The sequence below is a fragment of the Gopherus evgoodei genome, chromosome 14, assembly GCF_007399415.2.
Source record: "Gopherus evgoodei ecotype Sinaloan lineage chromosome 14, rGopEvg1_v1.p, whole genome shotgun sequence".
In the NCBI taxonomy this organism is placed as follows: Eukaryota; Metazoa; Chordata; order Testudines; family Testudinidae; genus Gopherus; species Gopherus evgoodei.
Window position 1 is genome coordinate 18,684,902 of NC_044335.1, and position 22,925 is coordinate 18,707,826.

The 22,925-nt window shown below is 44.2% G+C and overlaps 1 protein-coding gene and 1 pseudogene across 3 annotated transcripts in view; both read left to right on the top strand.

The window, feature by feature from the left end:
• Positions 1-22,925, top strand: part of SULF2 (sulfatase 2) — a 255,156-nt gene that overhangs the window by 77,605 nt on the left and 154,626 nt on the right. The window lies entirely within an intron of this gene.
• LOC115634925 lies at positions 21,047-22,172 on the top strand (annotated as a pseudogene).

The window sequence follows — 22,925 nt, forward strand, 5'->3', positions numbered from 1 at the left end:
CAACTGGTTTCCAGTCTGCACCCAGTCTTTTCCATCACTGATTCCTGGTTCCAGCCTCCTTGCCATGCAACAGTTTCTCTCTCCTTTCTCTTTACAGTCCCGGTCTCACCAGATTCCTTATCCCAAATTCCTCTTTTATCTTTCCCAAGTCCTCTTTTTGTCCCCTCTGCACTGGAATGAGAGAGCTTCCTCCGCTGCACTGAACAGATGGAGGTCATGGAGAGAGGCTCTCTGATGTCAGTTCCAATGCATATGGCCCATAAGCAGCCCTGTCATATGTAGAAGCTGTGAGGGGTTGGAGCATGTTTAGTCACTGAGATAACACATGCACAGCCTGGTCAGCACTAATTGCTGTGAGAAACTCAAGGGTGGTCAGTGATGATGGTATCTTCAGAGATTTGAAGCTGCTAAAATAGAAGTCTGAGCATGTGTGAACTGGAACTTTTAAGGCTTATAACTTGGCCAGATTTGGGGGGATATTCATGAGGACTGCCAAAGGCACATCTCTCAGACAAAGGCACCTCCTATCAAATTCCAAGCCTCTGCTCCAAAGGATGGGGACAGTGGAGCTTTCAAATGAAAGATCAATGGAATTTTTAACATGAGCAAAACAATGTATGTTTCTCTAGCCTGGTTCTTGGAAGTGGCTGAACCATTTTGGTTGCAATTTTCTTAAAATAAATAAAATAACACACACACACTCAACATATCATCAAGCTGAGTCAGACACCGAGCATGGAACTTTTCAGCCAAATGGTAAAAGTTTGGCAAAGTTATAAACAACTGAAAACATAATCTTATAATGGGAAGTGTCACGCAGCCTCAATAACAGGCAGTATTATCAGTCTTGCCTATAATAAAACTTCATCCACTGTAGTGCTTTGCCACAATGTGTTCAGAATGCTTCTAATAACTGAAGAAAAGAAAGAGGCCATATAACTCCTAGTAGCTCCTTCTGCCTATGGGCTAGATTGTCACAGCCCTTATCCACCTTCCCTCTCCTGCACAGATTGAGTAAGCCCTGTCCCTCCTCTCTCAATCAGTGCCAAATTTACTGTGGGTCCAGGCCCGCTCTTCTCCGCCCCCCGTCCCTGCTCTCTCCTGTGGGGGCAGAAGCTTGAAACTACTGGCTCCTGCTGCAGCAGGGTAGGGTCTGCCAGCAGCCAAGCTCCTCCCCCACCTCTCCCCAGAGGGGGCTATGTTCCCTCCCTGCTGCCGATCAGCTGTTTGCCGGCAGCAGGGAGGGGGACGAGCAGAGCCTCAGCATGCTTGCTGCTCTAGGGAGGAGGAGGAGAAGAGGCAGGGGAGGGGCCTTGTGGAAGGGGCCTGAATCGGGGCATGCCTCCTCCTGCCCCCTGCCGTGATCACCCCCACAACCCCAGCCCTCTGCTCCCCTTGACTTCTGCCCCCCCACAACCCCCTGCCCTGACAGCTGCACCCTCCCTTTGCACCTCCCCAACCCCCTGCCATGACTCCTGCAACCTCCCACATCCACATCCCCAGCACCATATGGGAGCTCCTGCACACACCCCCATTCCCACCTGCACCCCTCACACCAAACAGGAGCTGCCTCGGTAAGTGCTCTACGCCCCCCCCTCACCCTAGCTCCTGGCCAGACCCTGCCTGCACCCCAATGTTTTTTTTACGGTTTTTAAATAAAGCACTCTTATCCAAAGCGCTTTACAATAGTTAGCTAACAGTACAAACAATATTTGGAAAGATCATCAAGTAGTCTGTCGACCCTCTGATTTTTCAAGTGGTCTGTGGAAAAATAAGTTAGACTCAAGAACAATCAAGGCACCTCACTTTATTTTCATTTACTTGCTATTACTTAAAGGCAGAGGATAAAGAAAAAAAAGAGAAATGGGGGTGGGAGAAGATAAGAGAGAATGTTCTTTTTCGTGGCTAGGGCCCAAGGAGGGCCCCCAAAAATGAAGCTGAGCAGAGGGCCGGGGGGCTTCACTAACTCTAACTCCACCACTGGCTGTCACGTCACCTGGGCTGGGGATACTGTGTTGACTGATCCCCCTACAGTCTCCAACCTACCTGGGCAGTATAGCCCTGCCCACTAGCTCCTCTCCACTCCCTAGCCCACTCACTACTTGCTCCCTCCCTCTCTCTCTCTTTCCCCTCTTCCCCCACCCGCACTCAGGCTTTTCTGGCAGCCTTGTTGCCAGGTATCCAGTTTTAGACTGGAAGCTCCAGTAGAAAATGGGACCTGAGTGTCCAGTTGCAGTGCTGATTGGGAACTAAAAGTCCAGTTATAGGAGTAACCACATTAGCCTTCACTCCTCCCACTCCCAACACCCACCCCCGAGGGCTGAAAGGAGGGGCAGCTCAGTGCAGAGAGAGACTAAAAGAATGGGCTGGAACCAGGCAGGTACCCGCCCTATGTGGGCAGGGGCAGAGGGGGATTCAGTTTACCTCCTCCCCAGCCCTGCTGCGCTTACAGTTTAACCCTGGCCCCTCTCTTGCTCCAGGGACCAACCCTACTCCCCCTACTGTGCTTTTACCCCCAGCCCCTTTTACAATCATTCCCCAGGGGCCCACAAATATGTTTGGTGCCAGGCCCACAAAAAGTTAATCTAAACCTGCTCTCAGTTATTCCCTTGCTTGGCCCTGCTCAGACTATGACTTTACCTGGTGGTGTGGAGAACAAGGACTGCTCACCCCACTGTGAGCAGCTGGTCAGGGAGTGGAGGTCAGGGGACTGGGAATAGCTCTTACTCCACATTATTCTTTTCTCCATCCTGCAGCAAGAGGGGAACAGGGAAGGAATTGACTCTGTGACTATTCATTCCCTTCTCTGCTCTGCTCTTGAGGGAGTGCAGCTAGGGACCTCCTCTTTCTCAGGGCAGGTGGTAAAGCTACAGCCTAGCCATGTGTGTTTAATGTTTTCATCTTGTAATGTTTTTTTTTTTTTTACTGTAGCAGCTTAGCAGCTGTAAAAAAGCAAAATCTCAATAATAGGCAAAAATGGTAATTGGTGTTTATTGGCTAATCAGTTTATATATTTTGTATCATTGCAAGAAAATTGCTGGATATGATTTATCAAATTGCTCATAAAAAGCAACATGGACACAGTAAAACCAGGGGAAAGAGAGGGCTAGTAAAGTGAAAGCCAGGAGTTAGCTGTAAACTGTTTACATCCTCTGATTGCTCAGGCCAGTTAGTGTAATAGTTTTTATGGCTTGCAGCTATGCTGCCTCAGCCTGTGATCTTGTCAGATCTCCAAAGCTAAACAGTGCTTGGCCTGGTCAGCCCAGTGCTGAAGTCACTGCTGCAGAAAGTAGCATCTTTGAGGAAGAGATGCATAACAGAGGTCTTGTCCACTTGGTGTTCGTTTAAAGTCCCATGACTTTTTTCCCTAGAGTAGGGATGTTAGCGCCCTTGTTGTGGCCAGATTCCAACAAGATTAATTCATTGTGTCTCCTTAAATTCCCCCTCTGGTTTAACTGGACACATTATTCATCCCCTGTCCTGAACTGTTGCTGTTACGTTGTATAGACGTTCTTGCTGAGAGAATGTTTACTATCTCTGTAAATTCTTTAGGTCTTTTTGGATATAAGGTTCCATATAAATAAGATTACTAGTAAATAAGGATGTTTTCCTTTCTTTCTTTCCCCACATGATTAATTGTTTTCTTTTGGAAGCATTGTTGTGAAATAAGTTAGAAAGCCGCTGATTGTATTTTTACTGTAAAATTGAACTCACTCAAACTCAGGCTGAGTGAGTTTCTTCATATGTGGTTCATGCTTTGCAGCACATAAGAAGCAACAGCAATTGTTGACTGTGCAAGTGCAACATGGTTTAACCAGGATGAACAAAATGTAATTCATATAGAAAGCATGCTGTTTTTGGATAATTATGCTGGCTTGAATCGCTTGTGAATTAAGCCATTTAATACACAAAAAGGGAAAAGGCCTTCTAATCTTCCTTTTGAATGAGCCATGAAATGGGATCCGTGATACTGCCTGAAGTGTGAAGAGGTTAGCATGGCATGGTTCCAAGATATATTTTTTTAAGGAGATATTAGAAGATTTGCACTAGTTGCATGCCTTGGGGGGCTGTCATACATTTCTGTAAAATAACATAATGTATACCTGAAAACATCTCCCATAGTCTCAATGAAAGTCTCTGAAGCTGAAGTCCTTTTTGAAAGTGCTATTGAAACGTGCCTCTTTGCAAATGTACTATGTACTTGGCCAGAAGGAACCACTTTTAAGTAGAAGCCCGAGGCGGTCAATTCACTATGTTCTGTGTCTGTAGTCACAGCTCTTTCTTCAGCAAAGACTGGCAAATGCTAACTTAGGTTCATAACTCATCTCTGCTCCAAAAGAGACTGCAGTGAAAATAATAGCTTAATAGGTTATATGCAAAAGCAGCAAAGAATCCTGTGGCACCTTATAGACTAACAGACATTTTGGAGCATGAGCTTTCATGGATGAATACCCACTTCGTCAGATGCATGGTTAAAGGCAGTTTCTATTTCTGTGGAGAGAAATTCCCATTATTTTGGCAAATGAGAACTGTTGAGGTGAGCTGTAAAACTTTCATTTAAATATATTTTGTTTTAAGATTCTAAGCTAGGGACAAAACAAATGTACATGAACATAGAATCATAGAAGATTAGGGTTGGAAGAGACCTCAGGAGGTCATCTAGTCCAAGCCCCTCCTCAAAGCAGGGCCAACACCAACTAAATCATCCCAGCCAGGGCTTTGTCAAGCCGGGCCTTAAAAACCTCTATGGATGGAGGAGATTCAACCACCTCCCTAGGTAACCCATTCCAGTGCTTCACCACCGTCTTAGTGAAATAGTGTTTCTTAATATCCAACTTAGACATCCCCCACTGCATCTTGAGACCATTGCTCCTTGTTCTGTCATCTGCTACCACTGAGAACAGCTGAGCTCCATGCTCTTTGGAACCCCCTTCAGGTAGTTGAAGGCTGCTATCAAATTCCCCACTCAGGCTTCTCTTCTGCAGACTAAACAATCCCAGTTCCCTCAGCCTCTCCTCATAAATCATGGGTCCCAGCCCCCTGATCATTTTTGTTGCCCTCTGCTGGACTCTCTCCAATTTGTCCACATCCTTTCTGCAATGGGGAGCCCAAAACTCGATGCAATACTCCACATGTGGCCTCACCAGTGCTCAATAGAGGGGAATAATCACTACCCTCATTCTGCTGGCAATGCTCTTACTAATGCAGCCCGATATGCCATTAGCCTTCTTGGCATCAAGGGCACACTGCTGACTCTCATCCAGCTTCCCATCCACTGTAAACCCCAGGTCCTTTTCTGCAGAACTGCTGTTTAGCCAGTCACTCCCCAGCCTGTAGCACTACATGGAATTCTTCCATCCTAAGTGCGGGACTCTGCACTTGTCCTTGTTGAACCTCCTCAGATTTCTTTTGGCCTAATCTTCCAATTTGTTTAGGTCACTCTGGACCCTGTCCCTACCCTCCAGCGTATCTCCCCACAGCTTAGTGTCATTCACAAACTTGCTGAGGGTGCAATCCATCCCATCATCCAGATCATTAATAAACTTACATAACTTACAAGACGTCCAAACACCTGATTTGCCATGTTGCACTCCTATGCAACACTAATTTAAACCCTTTTCTCCCGGATTACATGACTTATCTGAAATCTTCTCACATAACTGATACTTCTGTTATGTTCCTTAAAACTGTATTTGTAGAATTATAAATCTTTTGCGTTTCCAATGCCTCTCAAAAAGAGACACTGTTTTTCACAATTGGAAATGTACATTTTCACAGAAGTTAGTTACTTCTGTGGTGACTTGGTTTAAACCTACAAACTGAAACCAAGTACGTGAATTGTAGTCTCAGGAGCCACTGTGCACACAATTTTCTGTAGTACTGATCACTTCTACCTCCTATTCCTCATCTGCATTTGCGGGTGCTTGGTACTTTCGAAAAGTACACTCCAAAAAACACAACTCTCAGTCCTGGAATCAGTGTCCACATACACCATGCTCCTGCTATGATGCTAGCACTGGTGTCACAGTGGCCTAGTTTGGTCTACTGCTCCCTGAAAGTGTACACGTGCAACACCACTGACACTGTTATCAAGAGTAACAGTCAGATCTTCTCAACTCTTTATGCTTGTTCTGCAAGGGTAGGATGACCAGATGTCCCGATTTTTTAGGGACAGTCCCGATATTTGGGGCTTTTTCTTATATTGGCTCCTATTAACCCCCCACCCTCTGTCCCGATTTTTCACACTTGGTCTCTGGTCACCCTATGCAAGAGCAGCAGGATTTGGAAAAGCTATCCTGGTATGAGATCTGGGATTACCCCCGTGGGAATAGTAGAGCAGTATGGAGTACAAACCCAGTTTTGGGAAGACTTTTTATGAATTAAAGCAATTGTGTTATGATTCATTGATGCGCGCCTACAAAAATAACAGGCGAGACTGCACATGTCCAATCTAGAGTGCGAACTTTCTTGGGCAGAGAATGTTTCTCTTTTTTTTTTTTTTTCCTTTCAACTTGTATAAACAACTAGTGCAATGGGACCCTGATCTCTTGTTGGGGTCCCTAATCACTGTCATGATACAAGCGATGGCCTCGTTACTGTGATTCCTGTGTTGAGTGATGATTAACTGTGAAAGTGGACAGTGCTGACTGCCAGTCCCTCCATCATACAGAACCCTTCTAACATGCGTTGGACAGTCTTACGCACGCTGTGTAACAGGCAGTTAATTTGTACTGTGGACTAATTTTTCCTAGTGTTTTGAGGAAAAGAGTGCTTCGGGGCTCAAGGTAACAAGCAACCTTTTAAAACCATCTAAAATGGGGGAAGAGAAAGGGATTGTTCATGAACAGTTTTAGTCCCATCTTTTTCATTGAAACTTAAGCCAAAAAAAAAAAGGCTAATTGCACCGATATTTTACCAGCTTCAGTTAATGCTTGTATGAGAGTTGTTCCTGCAGGTGCTGTGCAAAAGGCCGGGGGTGATTCCATGGGTGGAATTCTTCCATCTGAGTCAGGACTGAATCAGTGTCTTCGCATGACAGAAGGGTTGTCTTTTGGGCAAGACATAAAATTAAGACCCTGACCACTTGTCACCTAGGACTTGATTGTCATAACTGAACTTATGTGACTGTATGTGCATATAAGGACAATTACAGTTGCTGTCTCACGTGCAGAATGTTTTGCATTCATGCTTATGAAAAACACATTCTTAAAGCTCTAGTGGGCCTTTCTATAAGAGCAGGGGTGATAACTGGCTAAATTCCAAGTTGGGCAATTACCTAAAATCCTCTTGCACTTTCAGGAGAGGGAAAAATATTTTTCATTTCTTGTCCTGAAATATTATGCTGCTGTCCGCTGCTAAACGGGTGCTGTTGCACCCCAATGGGGAAGGCCTTTTGTTGCTGGGTAAAATCCTTGTTTTAACTTTTATATAGCAGCTTCTGCAATGTTTTGGAATGAAATATGTAGTGCAGATGCAAAATCATCATAATCACTATAAAGGATTTGAGGAATAAATAAAGACTATGTGTACACCCCGACCCCATTAGATCATATGCTTTCCTCTAATAGTTTATTTTTGATAATATTTTACAGCTGTTGCTGTTGGATTCTTGTCCATTACACTTCTCAGTGTTGGTCTATAGAAGGCCAGTTGTTGATCTCTGTGAGTACAGAAAGCTCTTGTACTATGTTAATTGGCTCTTGTTTGCTGATAAGGATCAGGTTCTTAGCTGGTGCAAATTAATGTAGCTTTACTGAACTCAATAGATCTGTCTATTTAACGCAGCTGAGAATCTGGCCAAAATTTTTTATATTGGAAAAATATTTCAAATAGGAGATGTAATTCACTGATGTTGTAGCTTTTTGTACAATGGTAATAAACTGTCATTTCTGGACTATGTGAAATTAAGAAATAAGGAAATAGCACAGCCTTCTGTGAGCCAGCTACAAGTGTCAGTGCTATACCTTTCCCACCATCAAGCCCATCGAAAGCAATTCCGGGCCCCAGGGCAAGGGCTGTTCCTAAGTGGGCCTGGGGCAGAAGTGATGAATCCGTCATTTCCAGGACCGACTGTGCTGACCAATCACACTGGGCCACGGGGGCCCCCAAAGCATGGAGCCTGGAGCGGTCACCCTGATTTGCCATACTCTAGGGGAGGCTGTGCCCAGGGCAGAACAGTCAATGGGCCCCCTAGAAAGGTCTGGCCTGCCTTGCAATTTAAAAGGGCCAGCGGCCACCGGGCCCTTTTAAATGGCCCGGACCCCTGGGTAATTGCCCCTTTTGCCCACCCCCCCCATCGGCAGGGCTGCCCAACATACCTCTCAACTGTCCCTTATTATTAAAGACCGTTCTTGTTTAAGAACCATGGACCCACATCATTTTCAAACACAGAAATGTAGGGTGTCGTCATGATCCACAGGTCTCAAGCTCAGGCCTGCAGGGTTCATGGGAGCAACCATGCTCCAACTCTCCACCTGGCAGCCTGCTGACAATAGCCTTCCCAGGATCCACAGAGCCCAGCACCAGTGTGAGGCTTTGCCCCCAGGTCCAATTGGTGGAGGCCCAGAGCGGTTGAGTGGCCCACTGGCCTTATGTAAGCTAGCAGCAGGAACTGGTAGCTATTCGAACCGGGCTCCACTCTGCTCTGGCCTGTGTGCCTCTGGGTTCTGCTCCCCTGGCCTGACTCCTGATATCTGACTCATGGTTCTGCTCTCCGGTTTGTCTCCTGCCTCTGACCTCTTGGTATCCTGACCCAGCCAGCTCTTGACTTCTGTCTCATGACAGCCAACTCTGGCTCTGACTACACCTCTACCCTGATATAACACTGTCCTTGGGAGCCAAAAAATCTTACCCCATTATAGTTGAAACCATGTTGTATCAAACTTACTTTGATCTGCCAGAGCACGCAGCGCCCCCCCCTCCCGCCCCCCAGTAGCACTGCTTTACCGCGTTATATCTGAATTCATGTTATATCGGGTCGCATTGTATTGGGGTAGAGGTGTGCTAGGTCTGATTGCCTATGACCCAGCCATGAGAATAGGGCTGGAAGGGACCTCAAGAGGTCATCAAGTTCTGCGCTGATGCCAGATCAAGTATGCCTAGACTATCCCTACAGGTGTTTTGTCCAACCTGTTGTTAAAAAAATTTCAGTGATGGGGATTCCACAACCTTCCTTAGAAGCCTATTCCAGAGCTTAATTACTTTTAGTTAGAAAGCTTTCCCTAATATCTAACATAAATCTTGCTTACTGTAGATTAAGCCCATTATTTTGGTCTTACCTTCAGTAGACATGGAGAACAACTGACCACCGTTTATCTGAAGGCTAGCAGGGCACCCCTCCTTCCAATTTTCTCAAGATTAAACATGCCTAGTTTTTTCAGCTTTTCCTCATTTTTGTTGCTTTTCTCTGGAATTTCTAATTTATCCATGTCTTTCCTAACATGGCCCCCAGAATATCAGTCTGTTTACCTTTTCATTAGATTTTTGCTAATTACCTTAGACATGTTTATTTACACAGGCTATTCCTGTCCCTATCACTCTCCCCAGCTTGATCTTCTGTCTCTCTCTCTCTCTCTCCATCTTTGTATTTCTATTGCTTCTATCACAGTGATATTAGAATTGTCCAGCAGTGCTTATAACATGTAATTTTTGACATTACACTGGTGATTTTACAAACGAGGGCTTGCTGTTTTCCTGCTGGTCCAAAGTGAAAGAAAACTGTGTGGATGCTCTTGGAGTGGAGTCAGAGGTTCCCCCCAACACTCTTGTATTGTAGGATTACTCTGTCCTGACCAACAAGAGCAACTATAGAAAGGGTGTGACCTGCCAGCCTAGAGACATGGCCAGGCCTCCTCACTTCTCTTCATGTATGCTGCAATTAGCAATGCTTGTTAAAGTAGCACAGGCTGCTCCTTTTACAATCAGAAACTAGATGAATTATAAAGCGCAGGTCATCCCCTCTTCTGCTCTCTGCACCAGCAAGGTGTTTTTAGGAACCATCTTCACTTTCCTCTTGTTCTAGCTCTAACTCATAAGGGCAAGACTTTGCCCCAAAAACTAAACAAAATGGGCCACTTATGCTGGGTTTACAGGGATCTGAGAGGAAATTTGTATTTCTTCCCTTTCGTGCTTGTGTGCGGCTTTATCCATCATGCAGAGGGGGTTTGTTAGAGTATTAAATTTTGTGTGATGCTGCATTTAGAGAATAACTGAAAACAGGCCCAATGTGGAAAATATTGATAAACTGGATCAGGTATTTCTTTCAGGATCTTAGTTCTTTCCAAAGATGGTAACTGAGAGTATGGCTTTAGCAATGCATCCTTACCATCAGTCTTTTTTGTCCAATGCATTTTTTTATCTGGCTTATAAAAATTGGGTCAAAACTAATAAAGTGACAATCAATTAGCTAAAGTGGTTTCTGTGGGGGAAAATATATGGATGAGATTTTGATTTATAGGTTTTCTTAATGTGGTCCTAATGGAATTCAACTGCTTTAAGATGGATTAATAACTAATTTTGATTCTTTATTACTCTTAGGCATTTTGTACTGAGAAATTAAGTTGAAATGAATCTTGATTCTTGGCTAGTCTGTTCAGCAGATTTAAAAAAATAGTTTTGATTCCAAAAGACTGTATGAAATTAGAATATATTCATAGGCATTTCTGTATTATATTTGTCTGTGCCTTGTTCTTAGGCAAGAAACACACACACCTGTTTTTAAAAATAGTATTTTTGTGGCATATAATATTCTGGGATAACAGCTCTCCCCTGACCAGAAATATCCCTGCAATGCCAAGTGGTAACAGAGTTCATGAAAGATGCAATGTCAGCTTGTACTTTGAATTTGTCTGGGTTTTGTCTGGTTGGTGGAGTTGGTATAGAGGGAGGGTGGTATCCCCACATTAAAATTTAAAGCTTATTCTCTTAAAACTGTTTCATCATATGAGATCCTACACTTAGTAACCAAATATGTGCTGGATTCTGATTTCAGTTATTCCAGTACAAATTCCATGGAGTTGCTTAATATTTACACTGAAGTGAATTAAGAGCAGAATTTAAACTCCATATTTGGAAATCAGCTTCATCTTCCCTTAACTTCTGCATCCTGAGATAAGGGCTCTGTTCATTCTGTGACAGGTGATGATATTCAAACAGCTAACACAAGGAATGTTCTCCGAGACTTCTATCCATTTTCCCACCTCACAGGAAGTCTCTTGCAGTCTGCGGCCATCCATCACAGAAAACTAAGCCCAAAACAATACTCCTTTTCTACTATTAGTCTTTATTATCTGCCTATCTCCTCAAATTCCTGAGGAAGGTAGATCAGCTACACCGTGTGCCATAAAGATTGACAAATTCAGGTTATTTTCAACCAGGATGGGAGTAGCTTACAAAGCTTGCCATGCATGGCATCTTTTTTAAATGAGCTCCAGTTTGAGCATCTTTGCTGACTGCAGCTGTGGTGGTATGAGATGTCAATCAAGATCACCAAGTTTCAGCCGTTAGCCATCACAGTGGGGCTGCCAGTGTACAGCACCTCCTTCCAATCTGCTTTTTTTTATTTCTTTAAACAAATTTCCCATCCTTGCTGAGAAACTTGTCTGTGTAGCAGGATGGGAGAGACAATTCTGTAATGGACCATTATTTCCTTTCTTCTTCATAGATTAGCTTCTAAATTAGAGTTTGTGACATAAGGATATTTATTGAGAGTAATATGATTGCAACAAAACATTTTTGTCATTGGAAACTGCAGGGGGAGGCTAAGTGGAATATGTAACTGTAGATGACAAGGCCCGCTGAACAGTTTGCATTAATGTTTTGATTATGGCCATGTGAGTTATGACAAGAAATAATGAAGAGTTTTGAAATCGTGCCTTTGGTGACTTCAATGCAAAATGTTATGAAAACTAATTGTATAGATGCAAAGTACATGAAAATTTACATTTGCACATGTTTCAATACAAAAGGTAATCTTTACAAGTATTTCAATCCAAACCAGGACCTTTTTCTTTGACAAATTATTTAATTCAAAAAACTCTGCCATATTGTTGTGAAAAAGTTATTTTGCTCAACTTTTTTCATAAAATTGGACTAATTTCACAAAATGGAACAGAATGAGGAAACTTCAACTTCTAATGCTTTCACCTTTCAGTGTGAATATTTTGCATAATGAGAATTGTTATACTGGAGCTCAAGGGAGGCAGTTACGCAGCCACTGAGCTCACTCGTACTCAAATACAGAGCAAATGCAAAGCATTGCAAAACGCATTAATCAAAATAAAATTATATACAGTGCTAACAGCTGATAGTTCTGGTATAAGGAATTTGGAGCATGTAGCACTCAGTTTTGCTATGGCTACAGGCTTTGGCGATATTGGAGAGATCATGCTCAGTCTTCCGGAACCTGAAGAAATAGAGGGCAGATTTAAGTTTTTGACATAAAACAATGTTAAGTGTTTTCCTCAGGTGAAGTACTTATTATTGACCTAATGCTGATGGAGGGAAGAAAAAAAAATCATTGCTTAGTAGCTCACCGTTGTTTAGAGAGAGCTAATGTGGATTTAATTTTAAATGATTCAGAGGCACAACTCCACTGACCTTGCCATTGCATGTGACTTTCAATAGAACTGCAGTTTTTGTCATGATTGTTTCCTCAGCTGTCCTAGGAGCCTGCTTCCCTCTCTCTTTCTACAGAGAGCTTTAATGGAAGTCAGTGGTACATTTGGCTCTGGTTCTTGGCTTTTCTCCAGCTGTAAGTGCTGTTAGCTGGCACTACCATTGTGGAGTATGGCATGAGCAAATTTAGCACTGTTTTCTGTAATATATAAAACTTTTCTAGCAAATTTAAATATTCTGTTCTTATTTAATGAAAAGGCAACTGTTATCTTAGAAAAGACTGATTGGCTTGCGGGGGAGTGAGCGGGGGGAGTTAATGGTATATGCTAACTTATGTCTGGGTTATCAGTTTGAATTTGGGCTCCTGGAAGGCATTATCATCTCATGGTCTTTAATAACCAACATACAATTATATTAAACAAACAAACAAATCCACCAAACTTATATGAAAAGAATTTTCTGCTTGTAAAATCAAATTAAGAAACACCATAATTAAGGTAGTCCAGGCCACTGTAATTCAGCCTCCTCGTGCGTGTGCATTATGACAGTCTTTAATGACATGATTACATACTGTTTTGTTTTCACAAGAACCCTTCCTCCTTCAGTGCACAGGATGGATGGTACAAATGATAGTTATTTAATATTTTTTTTTATTCTCCTCATTCAATATGTGGCCATATGCTTTATTTATCATACACCATCCAAATCATGTGCTTAATGCAGAATTGTCACATTTTTCATGGGGGGGGTGTTGTCACTCGTTGCTGTAACACCTGAATACTTCAAAAACACTAATGGCTTTATCTTCACAATAAGTGAGGTGGTATTACTAAACTCCATTTCAAAGATGGGAAATTGAGGCATGAAGAAATTAAAGTCAGAAGTGTCAATTAACTTTGGTGCCCAAATTAAGACTTCTAGGACTTGATTTTTCAGGGTACTTGGCATTTTTTAGCACTTCACGTGTTCAAAGCACAGTTGTAATTGACTTCACTTTCAGGTAAGTGTGCTAGTACTTCTGTAGATCAGGCCCCAGCTGTGTCAAGCTGAGCACTGGAAAATGAGGAAGACTGACTTTTCTCTTTTTGCCACAAGTAAAGTGTCTTGTCCAGCATCACATAGGAACTCTGTGGCAGAGGCAGAGTTAGAATCCAGTTTTTCAGGACAATATTAAACTACCTTAACCAGGAGACCATCCTTTCTGTTCTTGCAGCCCCCTGCTTCATTCACTACACACATTCCAACTTCAACAAACAAGGCAGAGCATGTATGGACAATAGTCCCCTTCACTACACAACCTTGATTCCTTCTCAAAGCACCAACTATCCTGTGCATTGAACAAGGCCAGGTTTTTTTTTTGGTAAGTATGTAATTGTATAATTAAAGACTGTATGATCACGAATATGCAGAAGGGGACTGAATTAAGTTGCATTGGTGATTTTAAACTTTTCAATACTTTTTGAACACTAAGGGTGTGAAATTTGACATGTTTTTCTTAATGTAATTTTGTAGTTTTTGTTATTTTTTTTAAATAGTAGACTGGATAAAACAAATTCCATATTGACCTGCATATGGATTATTAGCAGAATTGGAACCTTTGGATCCAGAGCACTGCCTACTTCTTGAGCTAACCTAGTAATTGGTAGTGACAGCAATCTATTATCCTCTATATGGAAAAGCTACTTGAGGGAGATTAAACTTTGTCAGTGGGTTTCACAGGTATTTGCTGACAGGAGAGAACTGTTGGGACTCAAGAATTTTGGGTTCACACTCCACTCCAGAACCTGGAGTTGAACTAGTGGTTACAGAACCGTCTATCCCTATGCCCCCCACCTCTTATTCCCCTCTGTTCCTCCTGGCTTCCTAGAGGTGATTAACAGCATAACAAACTAAAGCTTCACTACTGATGGAGATCAAACAGTTTAAAGAAGTGCACTGTTTCGGCTCAGTGCCAGTAAATTTATGGAGCATTTCAGATCAGTTCTGAGGGTAGCTCATAAGATATAGTTCACTAGAGACTAGTTAAAGATCTGTACTATTTTAAAGCTTCATTAGTAGGCATTTGGAGGTTGAATGATGATAGATGCATTGCAAGCCACAATTAGAGTTGGTTTTCCTTCCCTTTCTTTTCATTTGCTACTATTGTATATCCCTAGAAAACCCTGCCATGATTAAAAAAAAAAGTAGTTAACTAATTAAAGATAGTTAGATCGAAATGCACCCTGAGTTGTACTTGTGCAGCCATATCAATTTCAGCGTAATGGAGGTCAGATTTGTATATTTAGTTCCATAAAAATAATGCTCATTGCTGAAGTGTCAGAGGTTAATAATTATTAGTCCAAATCTCCCCTTCTCTTGCCGCCCCTCCTCCCCCCAATCGCCCCCCCCCCCTTCCCGCTTCTCTCTCTGTCACACACATTAACTTCATATCATTAGAAGAATGCTAAAAGGTAAGGCCTAGTTCTTTAAACTCATCCAATTTACATCCTTGAACATAAGGAGAATTAGGTAGCCTTCAATTAATCCTTAACAGGGCTATGTCCTGCTACTGCTCCACACACGTTACTCTGTTTGTAATTAGTGGGAATTTGCTACTCAGCAGCCAAGATATGGTCCTATTTCCTTGTTTAAAGGTGCTTTTTTTTTTTTTGTTGTTGCACAGCAGTTTTTGTCAAACTCTTTCTATGGCCTCTTAATCTCAATTATGTTGAAACTTGAACCTTTGGGAGGGGAAATGTAAATTTATATCTGGACAAAAACAGTTATTAAAAAAGGAATATTTATTAATATTGATCATTTGTTGGACAGACAGTATCCTATGTACTATACAGAATAAAGAAGATACATAATCACTTCCCCAAGGAGTCTACAATGTAAATTATCAAACAAGACAGAACATATAGAATATGCAGAATGTAATTAAATGGTGTAAATGTTGCAACAGGATGCAGAGTATGAAGCTTTTTAAAAAAAAACCCAAACACTTCTGTGTGGGGAGGATAAAGAATAGTAGGCTTATGGACTAAGTTTTGAGGAGGAATGTGAGGAAAATCTGGGGAGAAGCATGATAAGATATTCCTAGGCAGAGGGAGCTCCATGGAAGAATGATGAGAACAAGAATGGGAGAACTTTGCCTAGAGACCAGTAAGCCCCAGGGTTTGCCCAAAGTGGACTGAGAGTAATAGGAGATGTAGGCAGGAACTGAGGCCTTGTCCACGCTACAGAGTTCTGTTAACTCAAGTTAAGCCGACAATCAAAAAACGTTATTACATTGCTCATGCACGTTCACACAATGCTCCTTCTGTCGGCAGAGCTCATCCACAGTTGATACTCTAGCATTGACAGAGAGAGCAGTGCAGTGTGGGTAGCTATTCAACTGTGTTACATTCCACCTTCTGCAGCTAGGAATTGTGGAAAGGTGGTGTAGTTCACAGTGCATCATGGTTGCAGGCTCAACATCCCATGATGCAGTTCTTTCTACCCCAGCATTCTCTGGGGTTCTGACTGCTTTTCACAGCATTTTTCAACAGCCCTTGTTTACTGGGCAACCGCCATCTCTGTCTGAAAGTATGGATCCCTCACTGCTCTCTGTTGTTGTGGTCACTGTTATGAACACATCGTGGATGGTCATGTAGTACATTATGAACACCCAATCTGATCAGGAATCATGGCTGTGCGTCATGGAAAGAAACAACGTCAGATTACTTTTGGTATTCAGGGAGCAGCTGAACATGATGGACCCTTGCTTTTGGGCCTGGGAAACAAGCACTGAGTGGTGGGATTGCATCGTTATGCAAGTCTGGGATGATGAGCAGTGGCTGCAGAACTTTCGGATGTGGAAAGCCACCTTCTAGAACTTGCCCCATCACTGTGGTGCCAGAACACCAAAATGAGGGCTACCCTGTCAGTGAAGAAGTGCATCCGATTGCTGTGTGGAAGCTGGCAAGTTCAGACTACCATGGTTCCCGGCCAATGGGAGCTGTGAAGCCAGTGCTCTGAGCAGAGTCGGCGCGCAGCATTTCCTGACCACGCCTCCGTCTAGCAGCTGAGCAAGGGGAAATGTTGCCGCTTCCGGGGAGTCCCCCAGGTAAGCGCCACCCAGAGCCCAACCCCCTGCCCCATCCCACATCCAAACTCGACTGTTGGGGGAGCACAGTGGCCCAAGCCAGGCACACCAGCCACTGCAGAAGTCACGGAGGTGAATGTATCTCTGTGACAAACCTGCAGCCTTATTCATGAATTCTTACACAGGAAACCTGGACAGCAACAAGGAGCACTTCAACGGTAGGTTGAGCAGGTGCAGAATGACAATATAATGTGCCTTTGGCAGATTAAAAGCATGCTGCTGCTGCCTTTATGGCACGTTAGGCCTAAATGAGGAAAATATTCCCATGATTATAGCAGCCTGCTGCGCACCCCATAATATTTGTGACGCTAAGGGTGAAAAGTTTGCCCTAGGATAGAGCATGGAGGCGTATTGCCCTGTTGCTGAATTTGAGCAGCCAGATACCAGGACTATTAGAGGGGCACAATATGGGGGCTATTCAAATCAGGGAGGCTTTGAGGCAACATTTTGACAATGAGCACCAGTAATATGTTTTTCTATACACCACTCTGCCATTCTTTGTTAACTTGCCGCCTTGCATGTAGATTGTGATAATTGCTGACTGGATTTGTAGTCAGCAAATTATCAGACTGCCACGGTGTATTACTACCAGCAGCAACCGCCATGTGTAGGAGACAAAGACTGGTTATCTTTCAGAGAGTTTGTTTTTAACAACTATCAATTAACACACACAAAAGGCTTAGTGGGAAAGGAGATAAGAGTGCAGGGCAGTGTAAGCTCTCATAGCTGTGTGTAAGTCCAGCTTTAACTTTGGAAGCTGTCTGAAGAGGTGGAGTGAATGGGATACTGAGACATTCCAAGAAGTTGCAAGGAATGTTGGGGGGGAGCATGGAAAGCAGTTCTGTATCGGCTGCAAAGGGTGGAGGGCACGTACATGTGTGTTCTACCTGGAGCATGATTAAGGACTTCAGCATCGCTGTTTGCTCCATCACTTTTATCCTCCTCTCCTGGCCCTTTACAATGCAATCCTCACTCTTTCTTTCTATTTTAATTTTTTTCTTCAGAATCTCTCTCCACTCCCAGCATTCTCCTTTTTTGGCCTCTGAGGATTGGAGCACCTCTTGGAACATATCCTCCTTGCTCCACCTTGGTCGCTTCCTTACCTGGTGGAGGCGCTCTGCTGGTGTGTAGGGGCTTCTCCTGAAGGCCACATCTGCATAAACACAGAAGCATGTTTGTTAATTCACACACAGCATTGAATCATTATAGTAAAATGCCTCTTTTTACATACAAATAACTCTCTCTGTCCCCTGGCAAGCACTCATCTAAATGTGGTGAGTTCTGCATGGAGGTAGGAGGGGCTGAGCATTCAAGATGGGGTAAAGTGTATAGGTGGTGTGTTTTGTTTTTTTTAAGGGAATTACTGCAGGCAACTAGGGACAATATTGTAAATTCTACCACCATTTTCCACAGGTGGGTATCATTGAAGCCGATATTTCATTCCTGAGGGTAAGCAAGGATCAAGAATGCATCTCCATATGCATGCAACTTCAGACTCTGTCACTATGCTGCTCATTGTGTGCCACTTTGGTCCTGCACAAGGGATTGCCAATTGATGCAGGAAGTTTTCCTACAATGGGGGAAGGAACAAAGCAATTCTGCCAAGGAACCTTCAGCAGAGGATTGGTGAATACCTCCTGGAAAGTTTCCTAGAGATCTCTGGGGAGGACTCCTGTGAAATCTCTGAGTGCATTAATACACTGTTCCGCTACACTGCTTAACTGCACGAGGGAATGGGAGCACACTCACTCACAGCTAGTCTTGTAGGTTTCCATCCTTTCACCCACTTCTAGAATACACAGAGCAAAAGACAGCTCTTCCTCATATAACAAGCAGCATCAGCTCAAAAATATCCGTTACCAGGACTCTTTTCTCTCCTGCATCATGCATGCCAGAGACCGACTGCTGGGACTGGCTAGACCTCTCAGGAGTGGAAAAGAGGTCCTGATTCACTGTGCCACCAGATGACCGTGTTGTGTGCTTCACATCATCCTCCAACTTGTCATCCTCGTCCACAACTTCGTCCTTGGAGTTGGGTCCGTTGTCCACCACCTCCAGTGCCACTGAAGTATGGGCCATGGGGCTCTTGGTGAGTGAGGTGGAGTCGCCAACAAGGATGGCATCCAGCTCCTTGTAGAAGCAGCAGGTCTTTGGTGCAGCACCAGAGTCCCATTCGTAGCCCTTATCCATCAAGCCACGAGAAATCGGACTGTCGGTATTGAAGTTCGTATGGCTGGAACAGATCTGGGACTGTACAGCCTTCCCTTCCAACAGTCCAGCAGATCCGACATCTCAGGTGCACTCAGAGCGGGAGAGTCTTGGCTGCATGGAGCTGCCATGGACAGCTGGGAAGATGCAATGTCCACAGTGAGCAAACAGGAGGTGGAATTTCAAAAATTCCTGGGCCTTTGCTGCAAAAAGCTCTATGCCTCTCGTCAAGGTGGTTTTATTTAGTCAGCAAAGCAGGAGAGTTTTGTCGGCAGAAGGAGCATTGCAGTGTGTACACCTCTTCTGTTTTGTTGGCAAAAGCTGACTTTTTTGTTTTTTGTCAACAAAACTGTGTAGTGTAAACAAGGCCTGAGCTGAGCAGGGCCATGAAGACAAATAAAAGCTGGATTGAATGAAATACATGACAGTGTGTTCTATAGAGCTGTCCTCCATTGCTAGGAGAATGCATTAGGTGACATAATAGCATAGCTGAATTAAGGCAGCTGGGCCTAAGCCCTGGTCTGCACTAAGGGGTTAGGTCGAATTTAGCCGCATTAGGTCGATTTTAAAAAATGACTGCATCCACACAACCAACCACGTTCCGTCGATCTAAAGGGCTCTTAAAATCAACTTCTGTTCTCCTCCCCGATGAGGGAAGTAGTGTTTAAAATCAACTTTGCTGGGCTGAATTTGAGGTAGTATGGATGCAGATCAATGGTATTGGCCTCCAGGAGCTATCCCAGAGTCACTGCTCTGGACAGCACTTTGAACTCTGATGCACTAGCCAGGTACACAGGAAAAGCCCTGGGAACTTTTGAATTTAATTTCCTGTTTGGTCAGCATGGCGAACTCAGTAGCACAGGTGACCATGCAGTCCCCCCAGAATCGTAGAGTGTAGAATGTTTCTATGCTCCCCCGTCATCTCCGTCCCTGAGGTTATCGCAGATCAGATGGCGAAAAAAACGCACTCGTGATGACGTTTTCCGAGCTCATGCAGCCCTTCCGCACTGATAAGGCACAGCTGAATGCATGGAGGCATTCAGTGGCAGAGTCCAGGAAAGGATTAAGTGAGCACAAAGAGAGGAGGCAAGACGCGATGCAGAGGCTAATGTGGGGAGCAAACGGACATGATGAAGTCTCTGTTGGAGGTGCAGGAAAGCCAACAAGAGCACAGACCCCTGCTGCATCCACTGTATAACATGCATTACATGCATCTGAGGAAGTGGGTATTCACCCACGAAAGCTCATGCTCCAAAACGTCTGTTAGTCTATAAGGTGCCACAGGATTCTTTGCTGCTTTTACAGATCCAGACTAACACGGCTGCCCTCTGATACTTGACACTGTATAACTGTCTCCCCTCCTCCTCATGTTCCATAGCCTCCTTGCCCAAATGCCCAATAATGCCCTGGGGGAGAGTCCCTGCCATTCCACTCCACTCTAGAGATGGCAACAGAAGGCTGTCATTCAAACAGTTTGATTTTTAGTGTGGCTACAATAAGCAATGTGGCCTTATCCTTCCCTTCTCCCCCATCCCACCTGGGCTACCTTGTCTGTTATCTCATTTAAAAAAAAATTAATAAAGAAAGAATGCATGGTTTCAAAACAATAGTTACTTTATTTTGAAAGGGGGAGGGTGGTTGGCTTACAGGGAATTAAAATCAACAAAGGGGGCGGGTTTGCATCAAGGAGAAAAATGCACAACTGTCACACTGAAGCCTGGCCAATCATTAAACTGGTCTTCAAAGCCTCTCTGAGCAGCACACCTTGCTGTGCTCTTCTAATCACCCTGGTGTCTGGCTGCTCAAAATCAGATGTCAGGCGAATTGCCTCAACCTCCCACCCAGCCATAAACATCTCCCCCTTACTCTCACAGATATGATGGAGCACACAGCAAGCAGCAATAATAATGGGAATGTTGGTTGTGCTGAGATCTGACCTAGTCATCAAAGCGCGCCGATGAGCTTTTAAACATCCAAAGGCACATTCTACCACCATTCTGCACTTGCTCATCCTACAGTTGACCTGCTCCTTACTACTGTCCAGGCTTCATGACCATGGGAGCAAGGGGTAGGCTGTGGTAGGTGTGACCTGCTGGCTGGAAGAGCAGCCTGAGGCAGAAGCCTCCAGCTTGCATGATATTCCAGGCAGGACTGAATCTCCATGAGACGAAACTTAAAGAAGAGAATGACGTGGAGTCTCTGGCTCCTATTTGGTGCTCTAAGAGGAGGATGGCCATGTCTGTCCAGGCACCCCTGATCGACCTCACTGAGGAGGATTCCAAGGAGTCCTCCCAGAGCAGCAGTACCACGTCTGCCAGCAGCACCCCGGGGGACCAGAACGGATCCCTCGAGCTCATCGCTGGGGAGCAGTTGAGCAGAGTTGCAGGGGAAGTGGTGGAATACCATGATGGGAAAGATTTTGGAATTGGGAAGCTTATGTGAGGGAAGATCAAGGGCTTCTCCTGGTGGCCTGCAATCATTGTCTCCTACAGAGTCACATCCAAACATCAGGCAATCTCCGGAATGCACTGGGTGCATGGTTTGGGGATCGGAAGTTCTCCGAGGTTTCAGCAGACAAGCTAGTGGATCTGAGGGCTTTTAGGCAACATTTCAACCACTCCACATTTAATAAGCTGATCTCCTATGAACGAGCTATACACCAGGCCTCAGAGGTTGCTAGGAGCCGGGAAGGGAAGATGTTCCCAGAACCCCCCTGGCCAAGCGGCTAAAGACTAACTTCTGCAACAACGGCAAGGAGTGGGTGGAAGAGGATCAGAGCAGAGAGCAAATGGTTTCCAAAGTCACAAACAACAATAGGAGCCTTGAAGACAGTTTTTTTTATTGTGCAGGAGAAATAAACCAGCCACATTCCACCTGCTGTTTGAGGCGGGCCTTTGCCAGACTTGCAGGGATCAATTCCTGGCGTTCTTCTACACACGCGAGGACGGGTATCAGTACTACTGCGCTGTCTGCTGTGAAGGCAAGGAGCTGCCGCTGTGTAGCAATGCCAGCTGCTGCAAGTGCTTCTGTGTTGAATGCTTGGAGGTCCTTGTTAAGGCAGGGTACCTCGGCCAAGGCATAAGAGCAAGAGCCCTGGAGCTGTTACATGTATCAACCACAGAAGTGCTATGGGGTGTTACAGTGCTGACCAGACTGGAAAGTACGGCTGCAAGACTTCTTCACCAGTGACAAAGGACAGGAATATGAAGCGTCTAAAATCTAAAAAGGCCAGCACGTTTCCCAGAGTCACTACCATTGATAACAGAACATTAGTGATTGCATTGGCTACTTGGATCACAGCAGCCCCCACAGTAAACTTGCCCACAACTGCAGTGGTGACAGTGCGCTGAGCATGCTCCATGCTTGCTGTGGTATGGCTTCTGCATGGCTAACCCAGGAAAAAAGGCGCGAAATGATAGTCTGCCGTTGCTTTCATGGAGGAAGTGGCAACGGACAACATGTACCCAAAACCACCCACAACAATGTTTTTCCCAATCAGGCATTGGGAGCTTAACTCAGAATTCCAGTGGGATCGCTCCATAAGTCGATGCTAGCCACAGTAGTGAGGATGTACTCTGCCGACTTAATGCGCTTAGTGAGGACCTACACAATTGACTGTATAAAATTGATTTCTAAAAATCAACTTCTATAAAATTGTCCTAATTTCATAGTGTAGACATACCCTTAGACATAATTTAGATGAGGCCTCCCTGGAGGGGGAGCAAGTTTCAGAGTTGAGTAGATGGGGTAGTTAACACCTCTTTGGGCTTCTTGTTTCAGACTACAGACCCAGGCAGGTATTAGTTATACTAGGGTCATACTTTTTCAAGATTTTCTTTGTATCCATGAGTTCTGGAACCATGTTAGCTTTGTTTTTCAAAGAAAGCTGAAGTTCTGTTTTCATGTGACATAATCTGAAGCTCAAGGCATGAAACTATTGTGCTTTGTCTTAATCCACCTATGTATGCCTGGTAGG